The sequence below is a fragment of the Lepeophtheirus salmonis genome, chromosome 4 (genome assembly GCF_016086655.4).
Source record: "Lepeophtheirus salmonis chromosome 4, UVic_Lsal_1.4, whole genome shotgun sequence".
Classification (NCBI taxonomy): domain Eukaryota; kingdom Metazoa; phylum Arthropoda; class Copepoda; order Siphonostomatoida; family Caligidae; genus Lepeophtheirus; species Lepeophtheirus salmonis.
Genome location: NC_052134.2, coordinates 31,596,936 through 31,613,825, shown reverse-complemented (window position 1 = coordinate 31,613,825; position 16,890 = coordinate 31,596,936). Strand labels below are relative to the sequence as shown.

Below are 16,890 nucleotides of genomic sequence, written 5' to 3'. Positions count from 1 at the left end.
TGTTATTGCTTAATTTCAAATGTGCATAACCCCAAACTTTTGATTCAATATAAACTCAACTATAGCAGCAGTTTTGTTTATTATAGATATAATCATCACAGTTTATTATTTACAGGCATATAAAGATATATATTGTTTGTATCTTTATTATATATAATTAACAAGTCATAGTCATCATAATATTTAATTATGTCCCTACTTTATGAAAAATGACTCTGCATTTCATTCACATTAACCAATTTAGATTTCATTTTTAATCCCAATAATGATTTCAATCAATATCTAATACAAACAAAAATGAAACCTTTTCCACATTATTCCCCTTTCAATCCTAAAAACCCCCACGCAATTCAGACAAACTCTAAGCATTTCTTGTTTACACAAGGGTATAGTACATATATATATATATGCACATATAAAAAATTCACTCCCCGTTTGGTTTGTTTTTACGATAATCATCTACGTCTTATCAACCATTTATTTTTTATGCACAACACCCAGGCCTATATCTGATGGATCATTGTTGTGAAAATATGCAAAACACATATGCATAGGTATATAATTAAACCCTTTAAACACCAGAGTAAAATGAGTTGTGTACGAATTATATTCAGAACCTTGTAGGTATACTTGATTTATCTTATCTTCCTTTCCTATTTACATTACCTATTAGAAGGAGAAGATAGGGTAGAGTGAGTTGCTACACTTTGAGCTAGTTTGACTCTAACAAACTCAAGTTTAACTCATATCTTCACTATTGTTTGTATCTAGTGTGGTATCCTTCCTTATTTAGGATTGAACACTGCAGTCCCTTCTAGTTCAGTGTCGATCCAGTCCAGTTCAGTCCTAAAAATTTATAAAATTCGGTCCTTGATATTGTCATTCAACTTTATTTCTTCTTTGTTTAATCAGTTCTAGTACGGACTGGTCCTGAGACTAGACTGAGCTAGAACAAATAAATAAGGCCCTATACAACACTATTTTTATCTATATAAAAAAGGGGGATTAAATAAAACACTCAAAAAAAAAAACTTAAAGTTCTTGGCTTTAACAAGGGTTATACGTTTTTTTTGTTCAAAATTGTTTTTTTTTTTAATTATTCTTTTTATTTGCTTTATGGAGCATAGCCCCCATAACACTTTTCAAGCCATTGCTTAGCTTGAACTGTATTTTTTCCCCATCAAGAATTAATATAATATAAAATTAAAATACAAAATTGTTTTTGGTCCATTATTTTACAGAATTTTTTTTTTGTAGAAATAATAAAAGTAGCATCACACTTATCACAATAACTCACTAACTAAAGAACAGATTCTCATGAAATTTTGAGTAACTATCACGATTTTGAATGATTAACTTTTAATGTAAATATATACCATATTCAGACTGAATAAAAATGTTATTATAGACCACTGATCAGTATCATAGATAGAAGAAATTATGTCTCACTGGCCTTGTCCTAGGTAATATACCTAAATACTCGTAGTGAAGTCTAATTATGCAAGATAATAACAAAGAATTGACCATACAAGGAACAATTTTCGGAACTGACCTCTTTGTACTGAGCTTTTACAATATCTCAAATTTCTCTTCATTGAGTGAGATTTGATTAAATTTAAATAACTAATAGAAAAATAATCAATAGTTATACAATTTACTAGCCAAGCCATCAAAAACAGAATATGTTATTACATCAATAATATTCCTTCAAAAAATCCGTATACTCTTTAAAATAATTAGTCCATTATCTTGGAAAAAGCTATATATATATTTTTCTTTTACAATAATATGAATTATACTAAACAATTGTATTGTAAATTTTGTGGATGTATACTTTTTTGATATTTAAAAAAAAATGCCTAATGCAACCATCCCCAATTAATTAAGTCTAAATCTCAAATAATGGCAAACTATTCCTGTTCATGAAATATACTTTAAGTATCTCATAGATGTTTAATGTACCTACTTATGGAGCTTGGAATGCCGATTTCTACATATATTTTTAGTACTATTGGATAATCCAACATGAAACATGAAAACTTCCCGTCATTAAAACTGCATTCGATTTTATAAACGCTTTGATAGCTCTCACACAAAAACCATCAGTGGATAAAAACAGTATTTTGTCAGTCTTTATTTGTTCAACTAAGTCCAGTCTTAAGACTGGTCCTTTAAGATTTATTTTCATTTTGGGCTCTTATTTGCATTTTTTTTTTTTTTTTAAATGCATTTTCGACCTTTATTTGTGTTTTCTCACCATTTTTAGATAAAAAAAATATTCAGTTTTTAAAGTAAAGGGAGGATAGAGTGTTAGTATTGGAGGAGGAACAGAAGAAGAGGACAAGATGAATCCATTGGCACCATTCATTATAAAGGGGAAAAATACTCGGAAATTCAAAAATATATAATTCCATCCTGCCACCAAGGCTAGTTAGATTTTTTACAATCCGTTTTTTTTCTATAAATATGAAGAGGCATCCAGTAGATTTTTTTCCCAGTAGATTTACATTAATTCGAAATGAAAGAACATCTTTTTAAATTGACCATGCCTAAGATAATGGATCCCCCCCTCAGTTCTCATTAATCAGCTCCGTACCACCAATCTTTGGACTTATGTCCCTGAAACAAAGTATTTGCTAAGCAAGCTTTCCAACTTTAGCGCGAAAGCCAACAGGAAGTATGTCTGAAAACAGCACGGACAGTGCACCAGGCCCAAAAAGTATATATATTTAAACATCAAGGGAGACAAAGCTATATAGAAGGTGATCAACACAATCCCTTCTAATGATAACAGTGATGGTGTCTTCAATACTGACCTTTGGTCTCTGTGCTTGGCCTCGGTCTCTGCTAATATCCCCCTTGCCAAGATCAACAAGAGGGAGGCTAATACTTTTTGGAGAAGTACTCTAAGAAGACTATGTCTAGCCGCACCAGATTATAATTCAATGGAACAAGGACCCGCCTGCTTGATTGAGAAATTTTAATTATATATTTGTTTTTACTAGAATTTGACGAAATTTATTTGCATTTTTGGCCTTTTTCTGCATTTTTATTTGCATATCTAGTTCCATTTTGATGTATTATTTGGACATGTCTACTGATTATAGAAAGAGGAAATAGGGTTGAGTGAAGTCATCAAGGACCAAACTTTAGAAGTATTTAGGACTGAACTGGACGGGACTGGAGCCTTCAGTCCTAGATAAGGACTGACAAAAACTTTACAAAACCCTCAAATATTTTTTTTATAAGTAAATCAATGGGTTTAAATACAAGTTTAGTCTTATACCTACTTAAGATTTATTTTTTTTTATCTTGTTCAACATAATTATCATTTTAATATTTCGTATTATCTAAGAATTATGAGTGTACCGATTCTGATACCATTTTTATGAACAATTTCGTAACGATACGGATTCTTTATTAATATTACCTATAAAGGAATGACATAAACAAATACGTTTTTAATGCTTAACTTTTTATTAATTTGGGCCTGACCCGACAAGATACAAATATATCATTCATAATTATGATTATAAATAATTTGTAATAGCATTATTTATAAATTTAGTTCCTGCCTGTGCTCAAGAGTCAATTTATTCTTGGTTGGCTTATATATGTATATTGCTACACGTCTGAATAGACTTTCATTTTCAGTGGATCTTTTATTATTACACTTATTATATGTTAAAATTAAAGAAATTATATTTTTTTCCGGGGCCCCTACAGGTAAGAGCCCGATTCTAAAACCTAGACTAGTTTATAGTATGATTTTCACTCTTTTCTTGGCTGACAACTTGAAATAGTAATTTTATTTTTTTTGCTTAATAATCTATATAATTAAGTAAGCCCAGGTATGAATGGAATTTCCATTATTGAGCCGATTCTGATACTTCAAAAAAGGACCATTCTTGCCGATGTCGATGCCTTTGGTACACCCCTACTAAGAATATATATTTTTAATGTCTATATAAATATGAGCGTACAAAGGAATAAATAAATACAAGAACATTTTGAAAAGAAGTTATTATTTTATTTTTATTTATTTCGACCAGCGGCGATAAACAAAGCCTATAAAGGTCGACATATTTTTTAAAATATAGAAATTATCGTTTTAATAAAAGTGATGCATTTATAATACAAATATTAAAATAAAAAAGACAAAAACACAAATAAGTTAATAGTTTTAGTAGTGGAAATTAAGAGTGGATAATGATCGGATAGATTAATATCATTTAACACTTGTGTGTTAACAGTTAAGTTGGAGGAGGAGAGTACCAAATTCCAAAATATTGGCCCGAGAGTGAGTAGCTTCACTGACTTTTTGTTTCAGGAAGGTCCAGAGGAGAGCCATGTTTTTTTGAAAATATATTTTTTTACATAGTTTTATCACTGTTTAAGAGCCACTGATTTAGACCAAACTAAATTAAATATAATGTAATCCCTTTTTAACTCGAGGGGTTTTGTACATTGTGGGATTTGTTCAATGTTTTATTTTTTTCCACATATCCCTTTTGACAGAATGATCCCTGCAAAATAACTCACTTCTATCATGAAAAACCTCTATCCACACAAAAAAATTAGATAACACATTTCATTTGCATAGAGCAAAATTCCAACATTTCCAAGTTTCTTTTAACATGTAACCAAAAAGTAAATATACAATGCGAATATTAAAAAATTGATACATTTATTTTTTTCGTTACGTTTCTTTTTGTATGGAATGCATAGTGAAATAAAGTATTTCATGCATCAATTTCCCTTGATACAAACAATTTTACATCAATGATGGTCACCTCAATGTATGTATGTACACATGAATAACAGTCTAATGTATTATTTTTTCCTTATATAATGTGAACAAAAACACTGAATAAAAAAAATATTTTTTATACGTATTACATATAGAATTGAGTCAGCGGAACTAATGGAAAATATTGGTTATTTTTTTTCTTTCCCCATATGTTTACTTAGAGGTTTCCAGGTGGTGTATATGTATATACATAATTGAATGATGTGATTGTAACATACTTTGTCACAATTTAAATAGATGGAACTTTATAAGATATAAGAAATAGTTTTATGTAATTTTAATGCTTCATTTCTGCCGAAAGTAATTTTGCCACATGACATATTCGTCTCCTTTGAATTTTTTTTAATTATTGGTTTGATCTTTAAATTTGAGCTTGATTAGATTAAGGGTAGTTCCATTATATTTTAACAAATTTTCAAACAATTATATACCCACAACGATGAAAATTTATTCTAACTACGTCGTTGCATAGAGTATCATTAAATATAATCATTTAAAAAATAATTTTAAGATTGGTCAACCGGTTAGCAAGATATGGCCTTTTCTAAAATCTTATTTTGAAAAACTTTAATCATTGATTTTATAGGTCATAGAAGTATGATTTCGGTACCAAATTATATGTTTTTCGGGGTGAAAAACTTGGGGAAAGTAATGATTTGCGATGTTTTTATGTTTCGAGAGGCACATCTTTGGGGTCAAATTTATTGGTGAAGGATGGCACAAAATTTTGAAAAAAAAATAAATACATGATTTCTTGAAGAGTTCCTTATTCAATCTTAAAATTTTTATTTATGTTTGTTACTTCCTTCAACCATGCAAATTTAATGTTAATTAACATAAAAACATTGAAAATAGTTGATATATTTATCAACCATTGATTAATGTATTTTATAGTTAGTCCTGTTCTTCTATGATTTTGAATTTTATACATTCAGTTGATTTATCGTTTTTAGGGATTTGAAATACTATCCCAAAGTTGAAGAGCTGCTTAAAATACCACGTAATGTTGATATTAATTATAACTATGACAAATATTTATAGGTTTATAATTGTACAAGTTCATATGAGTTGATAAATAAAAATTTGTTTTTCACTGCAACAGACTGAGTGACTGGAGCTTGTGCTCCTTCAGATAGTATTAGAACATATTTTTATATAATTAATTATTTTACCATTATTTTCTTTTTTTCTTCTAGCTATATAATTAATTTGATCGAGATACAAACAGTTCAGCTCGAACCTATGTTGTAAAAACGTAAAATGTCGTACGGAAAAAATCTCCTTGAGGCAAAATCACCAGCTGCAAAAATGTTTATGTGAAAATTATCGGCCAGGATAAAAAATAATCTTACAACATCAAATTATTAAATATCTCAAATGGAAATGAAATGAAAAAAAAAAAAAATTAGAAAAAATGATGATTGCATAGAATTAGCTCACGGATCTAAGAAGATATATATTGTTTGAAAAGTCGTTTTAAGTGGTTCGCAAAATATATAAGGTAAGAAAATACTCATTACTAGGCATATACTTTTATGTGTAATGGTTAGAACAAGAAAAACGGTTGGTACATTTTATAAATCATCATCCTTGTTTGATGGATTGTTGTGCTAAGAACATTTATCTCCCTATAAGAAGAATTAAAGTACTCCCATCTATATTTGTTATAATATAAGTTTTTAAATGCACGGTAAAATGATAATATCGATTAGATCAATCTGGACCATTTTAAACCTTATTAAAATCTTACTTTTGAACCAATAACAAGATTTTTTAAGTGTGAGAACACATTATTTGTTCATTCATATCAAATGAACAATCATTATAAAGGTGAAAAAATAAGCAAACAAATACAATGGTTGAATTAACTCACGTAGATTATTATCCTAGTTTTTTGTTCGTGTATTCATATACTCTTACTTCGTTAATAGGGAATTCATTTACTGAGTTGTCTTTTTCTGTTTAGGAGACAAATTAACCTTGAAATCAAATTAACTGGGATTTTCAGATTTATCCAACATTTTGTGGTAATAATCTTCTGCAATCCTCATCGTCTCTCCGTTTTCCTTCATCATCATAAGGAGATAACTTGTGTCAACTATATTTTTATTGGTACATTAATTTTATGAATTGCAATTTGGTTATTTCTCCATAATATCTTGCATTTCGATTTCTGAGCTCTCGCCTCCTTACTGTAGTAGTTCTATGATTTTTTTTTCGTTGACTTTTTTTCTTATGCTTTTCTTCCTCCATCATCAATGAGTATATATTTTTGTTTTTAGCTGCATTTTTTTAGTGCAGTGAATATTTCCTCGCGTTCAGCCATCTCCTCATACATTTTTTGCTCTATTCTTAAACAAACATCTGCTGATTTTAGCAATTCGTTGTTCATTTTCCAGTATCGTACGTATTTTCTGTTATGGTTCCGCAATATTTGCAATTAGAAATTTGTTATCAGGTATACCACCGTTTCCTTTTAAGTTTTCTACGATATTATGCTATTTCTTCATTGATAGGAGATAACCTTTCCATGCAAATGATTTGTTTTTTTTTAAATTTCTGAAGTGTGTAAGGGTATGGGTCTTGATCGCTTCGAACTTTTCCAATATCAATGATATTGTTATTTTGGATCTAGGCTTCAAAGAAATCTGTATTTGCGTGGGTTTTGGCATAGTTTTTTGTTTCCTCTTTTACCACTTTGGAAACATGAAAGTCTCCTGTAATTATATTTGAGATGTTTTCTAAAGGTGTTACTTATAGTAAGAAATTTTTTAAACGATTTTCCCGTGGGGGCTTATACCGATTTTACAATAGTACTGCTACCAATGATATCAATGCTTTATTATAATAAATATTATATATGTGGTGAAATATGTCGTAGTCTGAATTATTTATTATCTTGGTGTCACAGCCGGGAACTATCTCAGGATAGATAAGGACACTAAGACAGTCGTAAAATCTTTTCCCCTACTGAACTTGGAAGTTCCATTATTATTGCCACTCAGTATTCTTAAATTATCCATCATCAAATTTGTATTTGGTGGTGCTACTTTCATTGTCTACTACACTGAAAATATCCCCCTAAGCTGTTCGCGTTTTGAACACATATGTTTAATTCTGCTCGCTCATCCCCTATTTGTTTTCCTAATTCGCCAAAACTTTACAGCTCATCTCCTATATTTAGTGAGGGATTAAACTCAATCAAGTCTCTACCTCCCACGGGAAGTTGATTTTCTGTTTTCTGAATTGATGTTTGCCTTACATTCGTATGTTGAAATCCTGATATTTTGTCCACCTTCCGTTCATTTTCTACCATGGTTATGTCTTCCAGGCATAATTGGTCATGTTTCTTGCTTAATTCTACTTTTTTACAGTTCTTGATTTTTTGTACAAAAGTATCACCAGATTCTTCCTATTCCAGAGCATATATATATATTCTCTTACTTCTTCGCATTCTGCAATAACGGCGTTATTTTGCTTCAAAATTAATGCACTGTAATAAATTATCGGCTTCCATCTTCATTAATTCTTTTATGTCTTAGCCCAAGCCAGTCTCAATAATATTTTGTAGTAATTTTGATTCTTGCCATTTCTTTAAATATGTCCAAACTGAAGGGAGTTTGACAATTGCTTCGTTAGATTGTAGCATTTCAGTTTTAATACCCTATTATCTATTGATATATGTTGGAAGGTTTGCAGGTTTTCCTTCATCTGTTATTACTAGATTCAAACTTGTTGCACTAAGAAATTCTTTTTTCGCAATTCTCTAAAGATCTTTATCTTCATCTATAAGTTTTTGTATGTATTGTGGTCCAGGAGTTCTTTCTATTTTGCCTAACTTTTCGACGTACTTTTCTCAATACTTTTTTAATAATTGAGAATCGAGGAATTTAACAGCTATACTTATTTTAATCATAGATCTTTTTTCATTTTCAGTTCTAGTTAATTCTCTAGAATTTACGATGGCGTTGTATGTTTTTCCGTTGCACTCTTTCAATTTGGCAAAATAATTCTCTCATGCATCATCGCTATATTATATTGATTTTTTCTTGTTATTTCAGGTCTAAATGGTACATGTTCTCCAGAGTCAATGACTTTGGATGTATTCATTCCCAAATCCGTCTCTAGATATATATAAAATATATAAATTGAGTGTATTTCGTTTCTTTTGACTTTTTCACCATTATTTTCTTTAGCGACATAAGGGTTAAATCTTCTCCAGTGTGTGCCTCTAAATTTTCAGTTTTTCTCCCTTCGTTCCCTTTTCCTGTTCACTTGTCAATACCTTCCAGTACTTATTTGTGCTAACTGCAAATTTTCTGCTCTAAAAACTCCGTTATTGTGAGAAATAATTGATATGAGTACTAATGTTTTGCAGATTTTTAAAACTAACAAGTCGTCTGGATTTCGACCCATTTTACTTCCCTACTCATTACATAGTAAGTTACTCATAATCCAAAACGGAATCTCAGTAAATTTGTTATTCATAAATAAATTAATATTGACGGTGTAAATAGTAAGACTAAACTGAAAGTTCTCTTGTCAGATAGTTTAGCTTGTATGGGGAATTTAAGTTTATTTTTTTTTACTATTGTCATTATTAATGACCTTGATAGCTTCACGGAGCCCTAAACGATGTACTATGTAGCCCCAGTTGGGAATCACTGTTCTAAAAATTACCTCCGATTAAGAACCACTGGACTATGTAAAGTAAGAAAAATATCTACAAATTACTCGAACCATATCTCATTATGATTCATTTATGTTTAAAAAGAAGTTCAAACACTCGCTAAAGAAGTTTTTCGCTAATCCGAGACAATACTGTATTTAACTACATCTAACATATATATACCATTAAAATATTTTAAATAAAGTGTCAATTTCTCAACGTATATATATTTTTTTCAAAGATAGATTGTTGTAGTAAACGCAATATACAGTTAATATTGAACCATATTAGTGTTATATATCATTGTCAACTCCCCAAATGATGGTCACCTTTTGACTTTAAGTAAAAAAAAACAAAAAAAAAACCCCATATATTTATATAGAGAGAGAGAAAAGAAAAGAGAGTATTATTTTATTTTGTTCAAAGATGAAGATAAATTATTTTGAAGTAAATATCTTTGTGTTGGTTTTTTATGAATTGGAAATATCAAAGTGATTTGTTATTCTTCGGCTTTGCAAATAATATTTATTACCTTGAGACTTATAAGAAAGTATACCCATAACTTTACTGTCTTATTTTCGGTACATTGATATCTTATCTTTTCTTTTAGGTCTTAAATAAAATGATGCATAAAAATATGATTCCAAAAATGAGTTCAAATATCTAACCAATGAATTGTTATCAAATTAACTTTTTTTTTTGTTCAAGAAAATAATGATTCATTTATGAATTTATCATCCCATTTTACCTGACTCATGATTTTAGTCAATTATATATATTTTTTTCATTTAATCCTAAATCACCTTAATCAACTTAAAGCGTTTCAAAAGTAATTCATCGTAAATAATTAATTAATTTAATAAGAAGGAAAACAGTCTAATAAAAACTAATTAAAGATTAATAATAAAGCAGAATGTTTTCTTATTTTAAGTCGAGGTAACAATAAAAAAAAAAAAAGTAAATTAAAATTAATGATTCTGATTACTTAATTCATTAATTATAAAATATCACGTGTGTACATGGTGTGTTTTAAGTCAAATAATTTGGAGAAGGGAAATGTCATGGGCTTTATATGTATCCTTAAAGGGAAACTCCAAGGAATAATAAAATTGAAAGTTCCTTCGCGGATCACGATCCCACTATCGTCCATCACAAAATTATGTCCACGAGTCTTATTTATGAAAAATTCGTAAAAAAAAACTTTGACAAGACAGGTCATAAAATAGAAGAAATTGAAAAATAATTTGTACATCATGAAAATGATTTCCCATCTCTAAATAGTTTGGATTTTATGTTTGTATTCTTTTGGCAAGAAAGAAACAAAGATCATTGTTCTCAATCCGATTCCCCATCTCCTTAACTCTACTGAGCTTTATTGTTTCTCTCGCTTACGTCTCTCCCTTCCTCCTGCTCCACGAGAGCACCTTTGTGGCTATCCTTGAATCTTCTCAAGTGGTTTATCTCACTACATGCAACTTTTCTTCTTCTCACACATCTTACAGGGTGGTCCAGATAAATTGGGAAAATCTTTGGAGGCTTATAATGAAGGAACGAGATGGGGGTAAAACCATACTTTTATTATTATTTGAAGGCAACATTGAATGAAATTCTATTATTCAGAATGAGATCCACCTTTCTTGATAACTTCGGTGCACACGACCACGGAAGCTTTTGCAGGCCCAGGTGATCACGTGCAGATCCAGCTTTGCCATTGCACGGGGAATAAATATACTTCTTCAGGGCCTCTACATACGAATGATACATAGCAGAGGCCTCATTCTTGACCCTCCCCCAAAAATAGAAATCGAATTTAGTCAGGTCTGGGCTGTTTGCAAGCCAAAAATATCGGGGCACCAAAAGTCAGCACATTTAGTGCTGATTTAGATTTTCGTTTCATCGACTTAAAAAACAGGTTTGAAGTTAAATCATGGTTTGGTTTGGTGAACTGTAATTACAAGAATTTTGGGTAAAGAATTCCCAGTAATGTTAGAAATCTTAATAAGGAATTTATTGCCGTTCCTAACAACTGACTTATGTGAAACAGCATTCTCCAAAATTATCATCCTTTAAAACAAGTACCGAAATAAATTAGTTGTGGAAGACGACTTGAGGTATGCCATAGCGACAACGGAGCCCAGGAAATAATTTCTATTTAAAAAACTACAATACCTGTCGTCTCATTAAGGTCAGTTCATAAACATACTTAAAATAACGGGTTGAAATTTGTTTGTTCGAATAATTTCGAATTGATTTGCAAATAGTTAATTTTTTGTAGGAGCTTTGAAATTTTTCATGAATAAATTTAAATGGATGATATATTTACGGAATGTACAGTTAAAAACTAATAAATCGCAATATATGACAGTTTGTTTTAGAAAAAATAAATGTGTTTAAGATATTTTAAGGATTGGGGTTGCTTCCTTATTGCTTGTTCTAAAATGGGTCGCTATATTTGAAAGGTTGGGAACGACTGCATTACAGTATTACAAATACTCCATCTAACCGAGGCATCTTTTGGTGAAATCCATACACATAAAATATATTTCTTTCTCTAGGAATCACCGGGGCGCGAACATAATATTTTATTTCTGTTTTTGAGTCATCCTCAAATTTCGCCATTCATGAGAGTGTAGTAATGTTTTAAAGATAATTTTCGCACTTGTTAAAAAAAAGCATTTATTCATAATGTTTGTTTATGCAAAATGATTAAATCACTTTTTGACACTGTTTTTGGAGCAAAGACAAGAGCAAAGTACTTTGTTCTCATTAATTTTGTTACTTGGAACAAAATATTGTGTATGTTTGTACTTTATATTTATGCCAGTAGAGTTTGTGCTGTATCGCTCAAAATTGCATTTGCAAAAAAAAAAGAAAAGAACAAGAGCAAGATAATAATTATTTTATTATATAATATAATAATACATACATCAAAGTGAATGTAATGTGTATAAATTACTTTTATTTATATCAGTCATTCCAATGTAAATATAACCAAATGCAATAATATGTTTGAGTTTTGTTTCTTCATATTATATTACAAGCAAATTTGTGCAATGTATGTAGTATTAATAACTCCCTATAATTTAGAGCTACATTCTAAAAATATTATTTCGTAACAGGTAATTACACTCCTCATAAATATCTTCTAATCTCTAGTAACTTCAGTTAATGTGAATTCATTCCCAACAAAATTCATCCTTGAACATTTTATTCCCTCTATGAAGCGGCATATTTAGTGTTGTGCGAGAGTCCTAAAAATGTCGATGGTTTATTAAGCCAAATAGTATATATGTACTAAGATTATTGCTCATATCTTGCAATAATATTATTTTTTTCATAAAATAAGCACATTATATTGTTACTTAGTTATATAATTAATTCAATACTAACAATATAACGGAATAATTAGAAAGGAAAAAACACTATGACGTCACGAGGGATCGATTGGACTGGACTGTGGTCCTAAGTCCTCAGTAAGGACCCACACAACACTAGTGATGGCTTATGTTTCTCAACTAGTTTTAGTGTAATGCTGTACAGGGACAGCATGGAATTCGACAGTCGGCACTGCAGATGAGTAGTGGTGGATGGGAGTCTGATATGATATATAGTATTTATGGATTAGAAATGAATGCATCAAAAATATTGGATAGTGAATAGGAGTCGAATCGGTGGACAGTATTGAGCCGTTTTTCAAAATTATCTATTATAGTCATGCCGCTAGAACTTTTACAGTAGACGAACCTTGAGGGTGTGCATTTCAATTTTTGAGCACTTATCTATATCACACAAAAATTATTGATATTTTGAAAACCTGCCATTGGTCAATATTACTGCAATAACATAAATGAAAATAAATTGTTCTATTGTTTTTATTTAGCTAATAATTATGTAATATTGCATAAACAGTATTATATGATTTATAAAAAGACTTTGTCAGCATCACAAGTGTTTGTTTGGTTTAATTTAGGCTACGCCTCCTATTGTGCAAATTTTCACAGATCTAAGCCAAAATCCAAAGTAGTGCACCTCCTACAAATTGAGGATTTGGATGCTTCGTGACAATATGGGAAATATCCACAAAGCCATTGCTAATATTATCCCAATTATTTTGTTTCATGTTACGCCACAGAGCCATTTCATATATTTTTATTATGGTATTAAAAAAATGTATCCTCTTAGAAACTAATGCTTTTTACCACATCATTCTCTGCATTCTATTCTATATTTACTATTTTAAATTTGTTGTGCAAATAAATATAAAATAGTAAACATAGAAGAGACGCATCCTTTACAATAGGATGGAGCTTTTTTTTAAATATCCGAAATATGAGGTTCATTTTGAAAAATATTAAGTGGTAGTTCAACGCCCCCATAGTTTTGAAGTTTTTTATTTTTTTTAAGAAAAAAATGTGTCTTTGTTTTGATATAATCTATTTAGTATCCATTACCGCATTTTGTGCGAAATAACAAATTTAGATACACAAAACTTCTATTAATTTTTTTGTAAATTTTTACGAGAATTCCGTATCTCTGTTTCCAAAAGAACGATAATAAGTTCTTCTTTTTGCCCTTACTAGCCCATGTCTGCTTCTTTGCTAGGGAAGTACTTTTCAAGGGGTTATTATCCTCTTTAATATCGATCCTTTCAGATTATCTGAATTGGCTATCAGTTAAAAATTACTGTTTCCTCCTTTGTCATTCGGGTTTCAGTTGACGAGAGTCAAGTAAATCCTAAAGTGTACATAGCAATGACGAAAATCCATTGTAGAATGGGCATGTTAAAAAAAAAACAAAACTGACAATCATCATGGTGACCCTGATAATTTGAAGAATGTTTATGAGGAGAGAAAGAATAATGCTCATTTCATTAGACGTTTAATTAAATTAGCTACAATCAGGTGTGACAATAGAGGAAGGAGAAAAATATAAGCAAGGGCATTGCTAGAATTACTCAGATGTCGATCCCCAATTCTATTCTTAGTCCTACAAGGATTATATCTGCGTAACTAATCCTCAGGTTTCTTTTATGAACACACACGAATGTTCCATCAGGTTTTGAATATAATTTGAATCTATTTATATGAGGATATTCACTGCTGATGAATTAAATAATACTAACAACTGCTCAGGAAAAGAAAATTCCTTCTTTATACCAAGGTTAATAAAATAAAAGGTTATCCCATAACGCTTGTACGACTGATGTTTGACTTCAACCACGCTTTTTAATAGTGGCATTATAGAATATGATTGGTTAAGTTTTTGTGAAAATCTATCTGTCTGGTCTAGTAGTGGGTATGATACATCAAATTGAGACTTTGAGCAATAGTGACCTTCATAGTATATGATTAGTTCTGTGTTTTGTCAAAATCTGTTTGTTTTGCCCACCAGTGGGTACGATACATCAAATTGTATCCATGTATTTCTACTAACGTTGCTTTATACTAGCAATTAAAAATTAACGGGTCAGCTAAAAAACACTCCGGGCATAATTGCCAATCAGCAATATTTAAAAAAAAATGTTAAGCTCGCCTCTTGATGCTAGGGTGCCTAGTTCTTTATAATATTCATATTGATCGACAGTTCTAAGACTAGGTTTATAGTTCATATAATAGTGTTTCTTCAGGACCTAAGGGAATGAGAGAACTAACAATTTAACTTTCCCAGAAACTGCCATTTTTTCCAAATAATTACCCAGTCTTTATTACTTTAAAAACTTAAAAACTAAGTATAAAGTGTGACAACGAATGCTTGTGCTCATGAAAGAAACTGAGACTCCCTGACACTTTGAAGAAGGTTATGGAGTAGAGAAAGAATAATGCTCATGACGTTTCTTTAGATCAGCTACAATCAGCTGTAACAAGAGAGGAAGGAGAAAAGGATATAAACAAGGGCATTTGTTAGAATTACTCGATGTCGATCCCCAATTCTACTCTGAGTCCAACAAGGACTTATAATTATAAATGCGGTACAAATCCTCAGGCTCATGTTCCGTCTATTATGAGCACACACGAATGTTTAATCAGGTTTTGAAATCGATAATTGAATCGATTTAGGAAAGTATATTCACTACTTAGGAATTGAATAATAATGACAACCCCCTAGGAAATAAAATTAATTCTTGATACTACCAATTACAAAATAACGGGCCAGCTAAAAAATACATCAATGATATACATCATTGGTACACAGATATCGTATCAAACAAACAAAATAAAAAAAGTGAAAACCCGTCCAAAATAACGTCTTATCTATCGCACAAATTTTTAATCTCAAAATATAGAACAATATAATTGAAAATGGTTAGTGATGTTTATTTAAAACATGTTACAGTTTATCAAAATAAAATAAAAATATATATATATTGAGAAAATAAATATCTCAATATCGGCATTCTGTTAATTTATTTTTTTTACTTTGCTAAAGTCTTAAGTATAGAACATTAAGAATGCTTTATATTTTAAATTGACTCGTTTCCATCTTTTTTTTCAAAGTTATGGTGTAATTTATATAGTCATACGATTTCTAACGATTATTTGTCAAATAGATGAAAAAATTGGTTGTTGCTACTGTCCCCTGATCTCCCGTAGCATATTTAATTATGCAAATGGGATGGAAAATGATTAAAAACCTAATCATACCACCATATCCATTAGACATCATTGTTATTTCCCGATATTCCCCTTCACATAGAAAAGACATATCATTAAAGATGAATATAAGTGGAAACTCTAGGTAATCAAGGGTTGGTGTGACGCCTATTAGTGAACACGCCTTAACAATTTATTATTAGACATTTAATGATAGTGGTTAAAATCATCAAAACACCCACTTCACCATCCCTAAATCATTATTGAAAGTATGGAACTATAAAGTTTCTCTTATATATACTAGTAATTATTTATTTGGCTCATCAAATAAGTCATGTCATTAATCATTCGACAAATTTGAGTATGTTGTTACAAAATAAAGATCAGTGATGTGAAACAAAGTTTATGATGTATAAGGGCATTTATCTTCTTTATTATTAATGTAATTTACTTATCCTTGTTAATTAATTACGTGTATATATCAAGTTTAGTGTAATAGGTTAGCTGTCATACAAAAATATTTTTCACTTTTATCTTAGCTGCACAAATATGACTTTTTTTTTTAAATTGAAGTCTTGTTGGAATACCATTTATTTAACCAATGTTTAATGTTGTGGTACTCGTACATAAATATGTAACACCTATTTTAAAATGATTTTCCAAGTTGCCCATGACAGTTATTTTCCTTTAAAATTGTTCAACCTCGAAACCAAAAAAAAGTTGTCTTCGTGTATTTAAAATAAAATAAAAATCAATTAAACAAAGGGTTTTCATAGTGAAAATCAAACAAGTATCAATGAGTTCCAACATGTCTCTTTCAA

The 16,890-nt window shown here is 30.2% G+C and overlaps 1 protein-coding gene across 1 annotated transcript in view; it reads left to right on the top strand.

The window, feature by feature from the left end:
• LOC121115708 (teneurin-a) overlaps window positions 1–16,890 on the top strand; it is a 282,618-nt gene that overhangs the window by 12,621 nt on the left and 253,107 nt on the right. Inside the window, exon 4 of the mRNA XM_071887820.1 lies at window positions 6,007–6,311. The gene's annotated coding sequence lies outside the window, so the exon portion shown is untranslated. The remainder of the gene's footprint in view (window positions 1–6,006; window positions 6,312–16,890) is intronic.